Source organism: Callithrix jacchus, chromosome 15, assembly GCF_049354715.1.
Source record: "Callithrix jacchus isolate 240 chromosome 15, calJac240_pri, whole genome shotgun sequence".
NCBI classification, from domain to species: Eukaryota; Metazoa; Chordata; class Mammalia; order Primates; family Cebidae; genus Callithrix; species Callithrix jacchus.
In genome coordinates this window covers 16,505,975-16,516,307 of record NC_133516.1, presented here as the reverse complement: position 1 = coordinate 16,516,307, position 10,333 = coordinate 16,505,975, and the positions used below count along the sequence as shown (strand labels likewise).

Sequence of the window (10,333 nt, the reverse complement as noted above, 5' to 3'; positions counted from 1 at the left end):
CCTTGTACAGCCTGAAGAACTCTGATCCAAATAAACCTCTTCTTTATAAATTATCCAGCCTCAGGTATTCCTTTACAACACTGAATATCTCTCTTTTTCTCACATCAGTCATGTGGAGGGAAGTAAGTTGCCATGTTATAAGCAATAATATAAAGAGGCCTATGAGGCTTAGCAAGACTTTGAGTTTTCAGTCCTACAGCCCATGAGGAACTGAAGATTACTAACAATCACATGACTGGGTTTGGAATTAAATTATAATATATTTAAATGTTAAGTCTCCATCCCAAAGTGAACATGGGTTATATGTTTCATACACGTAAACCCAATGTGCATGCATCTCTCCTTCATGAATATTCACAAACTCCTCTTATATATGATGAATATGTATACTCTGCCTGTTTAGCATATATTGTTACCTCTAACTCCTCCTCCTTGAAACACAGATTTTTGATTTGCAGGTTTCAATTCCTGCCTGCAGGATGCAGTCCTTTAGAAACAAAGCTCTCCTTTCTAAAATTACTGATTTTGTGACTTTTTCAGTCAACAAAATAGAAGTCATTTTTTCTCTGCTATTTTTGTCTGTCACCAAATACAGGGGCTCTAACAGACACATCCTGTTTCCTTCACCATGCCATCCTGCAGAATGACCCAGACATCGTCCATGCTGTAGAACTTTCCTTTCCTTGACCAGATGTTCCTCTCCTCTCCAGATAGCCAGAGACACTTTTCTGGGTGCTTCCTTAGACATCTGAACATGTTTGAGACATTTGCCATAATTCTGAGACTGAGCATGGACCTGTCTTGTTTCCCAATTAAAAGAATGAAACTGTTTCATTCATCTCTGTGTTCAGCCAACACTTTATGAAATGAGTTTGTTAGCCAATAAAATAGAGTAGTATTCAAGACATGACAGCTTTTCTACTATAAAGCAGAATTTCAATATGTATTATCAATTTATAAATTCTGGAAATCTAATAACAAAAAATGCCTGTGTTCATGTGAACTTCAGTAGAGAGAAGGAACATATATTCTGTCAAGCTTTCATGAAAACATCATTTGAGCTAGACTTTGACTAAGAAATAAGATTTTGACAGGTAAAGATAAAGGTCCGGGTAAAGTCCTTCAGGCACACAGAACAGCTTGATCAAGAGCATTGAGACATAAAAGTGCCTGAAGTATTAGAGGCATCATAACAAGTAGTAAGTGGATTGAAGGGTTTGTAGAAATATAATAGAAAACAAGGCTAGAAAGACTGAAGTTAGATAGTGGAGAGCCTCAAATTCCTTTGTGTTTATTTTGTGTTCTAGTGTTAAGGAGAACTTCGTGGGCTGCAGGATTAAAAAAATGGCATCATAATAGCTGGGTTTTAGGAAGAGAGCTTTGTAGGATAGATGAGGCAAGAAGACTGGTGGAAGATGGATATAGGAACAACAATTCAGTGACTGATCTGGCAGTGTCAATAGGAATAGAGGCAAAAGGAAGACTGAAGTAATTTAAAAGGCAGGCTCTGTCCTGGTCTGCAACTGGGCTTAGAGAGCTTAGAGTCCAGGGTAATGGTTCTATCCAACAGGGCTGCCCTGTGGAGAATAACTCACGAGCTGGCACTGAGGATAGGACAAAGAGGCTGTTATCCTATTTATTATAAATCCACCCATAGGTAATAGTCATATGAATCATGAAACATTCATTCAGTAGAATGTTATATAGGCATTGCAAAATATAAATGAGGCAGGCTATAGAAAAAAAAAGGGTTTAGTGGGAAACTATGAGATAGATCCAAATTGAATAATAAATTAGAAAGAAAGATAGAGGCAAGAAAGAAGGAGAAACAAAGAAAAAATCGATGTGGATGAAAGAGCTGGAACCATACAGAAGAGCATGTAATGGATGTCCTGGAGGCAGCACTTGTAACTCAGCGCATGAAGGGAGGTGCTCTAGCCACTTCATAGAGCAGGGCTCATACGCCAAAGGCTACAGGACTCCATTTGAAGGAGCATCCAGGTGAGAAAAATGTCCAAGATATGTGCCTAATTTGATAAAGTAATAATAGGGGAGATGCAGAGTTCCGAGATGAACAGTTCCCATTTAGCACTGTTCCGGGAGGTGCCCACCTTGCACTTTACATTCCAGTTACCATATACTGATCGTATTTTCCAAAGTTCATCAGACATTATGCCTCTATGCCTTTGAAAATGTGAATGTCACTGTTTGAACTGATTTTCTCTGTGTTAAGGTGAAAAAGTCTTATTTATGTTTCAGAACTCAACTGTAAAAGGAAGAGACAAAGAATGAAAGGAAAGAAGACGGGGGGAGGAAGGAAGAGAGTGAAAGAGAGAGAAAAGAAAGTAGAAAAGAGCGAGAGAAAGGTATTCTCCCCTCTACACCAAAAATGTAAGAAAATAAAAGAAAAAGGAAAGAACCAACTTACATAAATCCAATTCCTAGAATTCTAATATAAAATCGGTAGCAACCCTAGATAAAGCATCTTTATTTTTTTGTTACAAAACTTTCATTGTATATGTGCACAGGGAAAGGTAAACACAAAACAGTAAAAATTGAGGTGATATCTTTCTAGGATTAAAAAAATATTATACTTTAAGTTCTGGGGTATATATGCAGATCATGCAGGTTTGTTACATAGGTGTACACATGCCATGGTGGTGGTTTACTGCATCCATTGCCCTGTCATCTACATTAGGTATTTCTCCTAATGCTATCCCTCCCCAATTCCCCCACCCCCTGCTATTCCTACCCTCGCCCCCCAACCCGCAGGCCCCAGCATGTGATGTTCCCTTCCCTGTGTCTGTGTGTTCTCATTGTTTAACACCCACTATGAGTGAGAACATGTGGTGTTTGGTTTTCTGTTCTTATGTCAGTTTGCTGAGAATGATGGTTTCCAGTTTCATCCGTGTCCCTGCAAAGAACACGAACTCATCCTTTTTTATGGCTGCATAGTATTCTATGGTGTATATGTGCCACATTTTCTTTATCAGTCTATCACTGATGGGCATTTTGGTTGGTTCCAAGTCTTCGCTACTGTGAGCAGTGCTGCAATAAACATACATGTGAATGCATACTCAGTCACTCAGGTTATCTCCTCATGAGGGAGACTCTTCCTGAATAAAAATGATGAAAAAACATAATGTACTATCACCATTGTGTAAAGAGGTATGGGTTCTATGTTATGAAGCAAACAGAGCCTCCTATGTCATATATGGGCATGTGCATACACACACACACAAACACACACTATTTTCCAAGCATCTTTCTGCATAGAATTTAAAGACAGAAACTTTGAGAAGGCAACAAAACAGGGTGTGATTTTTTTTTTTTTCAAACAGAGTATCGCTCTTGTTACCCAGGATGGAGTGCAATGGCGCAATTTTGGCTGACCGCAACCTCTGCCTCCTGGGTTCAGGCAATTCTCCTGCCTCAGCCTCCTGAGTAGCTGGGATTACAGGCATGTGCCACCATGCACAGCTAATTTTTTGTATTTTTAGTAGAGACGGGGTTTCACCATGTTGACCAGGATGGTCTCGATCTCTTGACCTCGTGATCCACCAGCTTCGGCCTCCCAAAGTGCTGGGATTACAGGCTTGAGCCACCACGCCTGGCAGGGTGTGATGTTTATGTGCATAGTATAAATGATAGTGTGGGGAGAGCAAGGACTTACAAAGGTGGAGGTAGGGGTTGGTGATGGCTGATGATATCTTTGGAAGTGTACATCCTACAGAGAAAGAGCTGTAGATGGACAGGAAATACTGAGCTGATTAAAACAATATACACTGGAGAATTGTTGAGTCTTGGCATTCTGTTATTGGTTCAAACTATTATTGTGCACTTGTAAAAATAAGTAAGAAAATCAGTCAGTAAACAGGAAAATGTAAATAACAATCGATAAAAAAGTTCAAACTGTTGAAAAACATTTGAAAAAAATAACATTACTCATAACTTTAAAAATCCAAATAAAACCTTGGATTTCCATTTTTAGTTTTCATATTGACAATTTTGAAAAATGGTAATACTCAAGCACTCTCATATGCTACTAGAGATAATCAAATGCTTTCTGGAGGACGATTTGACAATGCATAGCAAGTGTCCACAGATTAATCATGTCCTTTGATCCAAAAACTATATTACTAGGAATCATAATAGAAAAATTAAAAAAGATGTATATTATAATTTGTGAACAATCATGTTTATCACAACAGTACTTATAAGCAAAAGTTGGGAGATAACACAAATGCTCATTGATAGGAAAATGATTAAATATATAAAATATTAAAAACGAAGTTTTATCAATTACAAATAATTTTAGAGTGTTTAATGATACAGAAAAAATGTTCACATTATAAGGTCAAAAAGGTAAAACATAAAACTCTGTACTTACAGAATAATCTTGATATTATAATAAAATAAACAAAACATATATTTTATAGGCAAAACAACAGACCTTAATGACAAATGTAGTTTACAGATAATTATAATATTCATCTCTATTTTTATTTATTTTCTGTATTTCTACAATTAACATTTGTTACTTCTCCAATAAAAGGGGAAAAAAACACTAATATAGCACCTCTCTTTACCCTTATTCAGGTAGTCATTTTATCCGTTGTGCCATTTTTGTGCTTATACAAATTTTTAATATTTTACATTTAATGATTTATTTTTATTTTAAAAATTAATTTAAGTCTAATGCATTGATTTATCAAATATTTACTAAAACCTATTATGTTCCAGATACTGTTCTATATACTCTGGATTATGCAGGGACAAACAAATTTTTTGTGTCTTTGATTTATATGACCTAGAATATAGTTTATCCTGGTGAATGTTTCAGGAGCACTTGAAAAGAATGTCTATTTTCTGTTTTGGATTGAGTGTTCCATAAGTGTTCAATGGTTCCCTATCTTTTCTGGTTTTCTGTTGACATGATCATTGATTACAGAGAAAGATGTGGTGAAACCTCCAACTAGAATTGGATTATAAGTGGATTTGCCTATTTCTTCTTACACTTTTATCAGTTTTTGTTATATGTATTTTCAGGTTCTGATGTTAGGTGCATAAACATTTAAGATTGTTATGTTTTCTCAGTGAATTGATCTTTTAATTATTATGGAACTTCCCTTTTAAACCTGTTAATTCTTTATTCTATAGTCCTTTTTTGGTCAAATATTAATATAGACACTCAAGCTTTCTTTTGATTAGTGTTTACATGGAATAGTTTTCTATATTTTTACTTTTAACCTATAAACATCATTTTATTTTAAGTAGGTTTCTCACAGATAGCATTTATTTTCTGCATTTTAAAATCCATTCTGACAATCTCCGTCTTTAAATTGGTATTTTTAGTCTATTAATATTTAATGTAATTATTGATATTGTTAAATTTGGGCCTACAAGGTTTTTCTTAAAAATGTAATTTTTTCTTTAATATTTGTTGGACTTCATCTACCAATTTCTTATTTGATCTTTGTTTTTTCTCTGATTTACATTCCTCTGTTTCCCTTTGCTTTCTATTTCAGTATTACTTTTTTTTAGTATTCCATTTAAATTTAGCTGTTGCATTTTGACCACATATCTTTGCATATATTTTCTAGTGGTTTCTCTAAAGACTGAGACATAGATATAAATATAGATATAGATAGATGCATGCAAATTAAATATATATTCACATATATTTTCACAGTATACTTGGAATTAGTATTTTACAACTTCAAGTGGAAGATATAGAAATGTAACCACCACATAAGCTTTTTTAGCGTCCCCATTTTATGTTGCAATTGTCATCTAGATTACATCGACATACATTGCAAACCTCACCAGTTGAGGTCATATTATTTGCTTTCAATTATCATACACAAAAGAACCTAAGAAGAGAAAAATATTCTCTCCTATTTACCCAGACATTGATCATGGTTGTTGCTCTTTATTCAGAAAGTTTCAAGTTTCCCTGTGGTATTATCTCTCTTTTATCTGAAGAACTTCTTGCAGAGAAAGTGCTGGTGATAGATCTTCATAGATTTTTTTTTCTTCCGAAAATATCTTTTCATTTTATTTCTGATGGGCATGTTCATGAACACAGAATTCCAGTTGACAGTTCTTTTATTTCAGCATTTAAACATTTTATTGAATTCCGTCTATTATTACTTCTGATGAGAAATCCACCCCAATTCAAATCGCTGGCCTTCCAATTGGTTTGTGTTGGTTTTTCCTCTGGCTGCTTTCAGGTTATTGTCTTTGTCTTTACTTTTCAGCAACTTTATTATCCTGTATCTAGGCATACATATTTCTTTGAATTTATCTTATTGGGATTCAGTGAGTTTGAATCTCATTGAATTTTTGTATTTTTCTAATGCTGGAAAAATTTTAATCATTATTTCTTCAAAAATTTTATGCACATCATCCTCTTTCTGCTCTCCTTCTGAAACTTCGATGATATCATTATTAGATCTTTTAGTACTGTTGAAGGTCCGAAAGTGTCTGTTCATATTTAAAATTTTGTATTTACTGTTTTTAGATTGAATAATTTTTATTGATCTGTCTTCAAGTTTAATGACCTTTTTTTCTCTTGTCTCTGATCTGCTACTGAGTATATCCAGTGTATTTCTAATTTTGGTCATTGTATTTTTAATTCTAAAATTTCCATTTGAATTGTTCTAATATCTTCTATTTCCCCTCATGCAGTTTTTTATCTTCCCATTTATTTTAATAGTGATCACCCTCATTTTTTGGAGTGTGGTTAAAACAGCTTCTTTGTCTGACCATTCCGGCATTTGCGTTATCTCAGGTTAGCATCTGTTGAATGTCCTTTCTTTCGCAAATCATTGAAATTTTCCTGGGGCTTCATATATTGAGTAATTTTGCACTGTAATTCCTGGACATATTGGATATTATATTGTGAGGCACTTGTTTTAAGCCATGGAAATTACTAATGCTAATTTTTTAAAGCAAGCAATTGATTAAGATGAATTTAGATCGCAAGTTCCAGCTGGCTCAAATGTCAATTTAGTTTTCAAAGACTGCAGTGTTCTTTGAATCTTTCTGCTTGTTTACCACCCAATGACCAATATTAGACCTGCACAGTGGTCTACTTTATAGGTTATTTCTCAAAGCTTTTGCTATGTTGTTTATGTTGAAATATATGCATGTGAAGGTTGAGGGTATGCCCAGGAATTTATAAACAATATTTTGGCATTGATTTCCACAGCTTCCTCAGCTGAATAATTTTCCTGGAACTTTCCAGCTTCGAAATTTCTCTTTCTTGTCTTCTACCTAGAAAGCTGAGGCTTGGAATTGTTGACTTTTCTGTTTATATTTTGTTATTTGTTCTGCCAGCCAGTTTAAGTGGTGAGAGAATTGAGAAAGGGGAAAGAAAAGCAATGAGGATTTCTTCTATGCTCTTGGTTCAGAGTTTTGGGCATCTGTTTGCCATCACATCTGCCATTGGCTCTGCTGTTACTGCCGCTGCTGCTACAATGGGTTTGCCTTGGGCTGAGAAAGTAAAGAATGGAGAAAAAAAAACAGATTAAAAAAACAAGCAACAAACTACAAAACTCAAGGCAATTTTGACACTCCCTTTAGTGGCTCAACTTCCTGCTCCTTCAACCTGAAAGACTTCTCTTTTCTAAGAGCTCTTTCCATCTGCACCCGGTGAGTACTTCTGGGTTTGAGGATTTAAAGACACTGCCAGTTCAGTGGTATTTGCAGTTCACCATACTGCCTGCTAGCATTTGTTTTCCAGAGTCCTGAGATCAATGCTGCATGCATATTGGCCAGTATTCTTACTCACCTTCAATGAGAGGGACAGAGAAAGGAGTGTTACTTTACCTTACATGTAACTGGAACTCTTATTCCTCTAAGGCTGCATTTATTTTTATGTAAGTCTTTCTTAATAAGTTGCTTAACTCTGAATTTATGTGAATGTGTATTTTTCTGTTTATTCTTAGCACTTAGCATACAGTTTGAAACAAAATATGTGCTTTAAAAAGTTCAAATTAAATTCTTTTCCAACTTTTCTATGTTGAATGTGTACAGGTTTTCAGTTGTTCTTACTATGATATCTTTTAAATTTATTTTTTATTTAAAAAACTTATTTTAGAGACGGGTTCTCACCATGTCACCCAGGCTAGTCTTGAACTCTTGGCCTCAAGTGATCTCTTTCCTCAGCTTCCCAAAGTGCTGGGACTACAGACATAAGCCACTGTCCCTGGTCTTAATACCATATCTTTAGGGAATGGTTTGTTATATCATACTGCTCTTACTATAAAACAAATTATGACCCAAATGCCCAAATGCACCACCTCAGGCACCTTACTTTCTCCCTGGGAATAATTTAGGCAGAGAACACAATTCTTCTATTCACTGTCCTCTAGACTTGTAGGAAATGCAAAAGTGCTATCAATTTACTGGTACTTTCTGTAACAGGCAATAAAATATGTCCTTCATTGCAAAGTGGTCTAAGTATGTATATAGATGGAATTTTTAAAAAGCATCTCTCCATTCCCAAAGATGAAAATAAATAACTATAAGTGTGAGTCATATATTAACTCATGCATTAGTGAAAGTTAGAAAGAAGCCAAACTCATAAGATAAAAATAATATGCTCATTAAAAGAAGCAATGAAAAGTAGCATCTTATGTGAGAATTTTGCAAAGATGGGGCTGGTGTAAATACACCCACTTCCAGACACTTTGCCTTTCATTTTGGGGAACATTAAGGAGGACTTAGTAGAAGAAGAGTGGTAAAGTTATTTTCTCTGTTTTCTTTTTCCCTAGCACTACTCCTCCAATAGAAGTAAATAAACAAATAAAAGAGACTCAATTATTGGCCAGCCTGTAAGCTATGTGCATTGAGTTTTGGGCTGTATTGTAAAATAAACACTAAGACTTTTGTAGCTGTTTACAAGTCTGGTGGCCAAACTTGAGGAAACTAATTATTTAAATGCTTAGGTAGCAGGATATGGAGTATTCAGGGTTTTTATTTTTTTCTTTTTTGCTTCTGGCTGTGATTTGTGATGTGAAAATGAGGAGGCATTTTTTTTTTTTTAATTCTTTTACGACTCTGCTTTCCCAGCAAGATATTGAATGAACTGAATGCAGAGACCCAAGGATGCTTCATTACCAGGAGTAGTAAAAAGCCTGGCAGAATTGTTACTACAGCTAATGGAAATCATACTGGAAAGAGAGCAATTATTTCTCCCTGCAAACAAAACAAAACCAAAGGCCATAGGATTTTTCTTGAAATTTTTGAGCCAGAAGTGTTCTTACAAAGACGTCTAGGCTAGCTTTTAGACCTTGACAAGTCCATGAAAGCAGTAATGCATGTTCTCAATTGTGTTTTAAAATTGTTTTCTATTTCATTAATTCTTTGAATACACAAATAATATTATCATGCCAGTGAGACTATGCAAAATATATGAAGAAAATATTTTTTTAAATCCTTCAAACCACTCTCACCATAGCCTCAAACTATTTTATACATGTTAAATAGGCTCAAAGGAACTACATATTTACCTGTAATAAGGACGCAAAAGCCATCTGAAATATCCAAAGTGTCTTTGCTTTTGATTGGAGTTGTATCAAATTAATGCAATTATACTGACTAGACAGATGCTGACCCCAAGTTCTGATTGGCAGTTCTACATGCTCCTGATAAATACAAGTGGGGAGCTTAATTAGTACTTTACTAATAGTTTGGCAGCAAAATAAGAGCCCATGTGAGAATAATAAGAGATACCTTTGAAAACAAAAATCCAGAACTTCCCATCATTTGTCACCTGCCCCTGCATCCACAGGCATTTCTAACTTGCTATACTTTCAGTAAATCTATGTAGGTTCTGACTCATACCTAATATTTGACTCATCAGTCTCTCCTTCCCAAAGTGGCACAGTCTGCAGATATGGCTGACAGAGGTAATGGGTTATTGATTTTCATATTGCTATTGAGTAACGATCATATCCTTCTGCATCGCATTCTTGTGGTAACTATGAAAAAGTACATTTCTAGACTTAATAGGCTCCAATAGTTATTATTAAGGTGACATTTATGGTCTGGAGACTGTCAATTCTTAAATAATGAAATTAAGCACCATCCACCATTAAGCTAGAAGGAGTCTAAATACTCTTGTAGTGAAATGCACCCATCTCTGTACTCCCACCTCAATGCCAGCTGAGTTAAGGCATGAAAAGATCACAGATTTTGGAATCCTGAACTGTATTCTTACTAGCTATACTGGTTATTCATGTGTAAAAGAAAGAATACAAACTTTTTTTTAAATTGTACTTTAGGTTTTAGGGTACATGTGCAGATCATGCAGGATTGCTGCATA

The 10,333-nt window shown here is 35.1% G+C and overlaps 1 long non-coding RNA gene across 1 annotated transcript; it reads right to left on the bottom strand.

Annotated features, from left to right (window-relative positions):
• Window positions 1-4,274: 4,274 nt before the first annotated feature.
• Window positions 4,275-9,647, bottom strand: LOC144579424 (uncharacterized). The gene is made up of 2 exons (XR_013526897.1): window positions 9,519-9,647; window positions 4,275-7,497 (listed from the first exon to the last, which is right to left on the bottom strand). It is a non-coding gene; the product is annotated as an uncharacterized LOC144579424 (long non-coding RNA).
• Window positions 9,648-10,333: the final 686 nt, after the last annotated feature.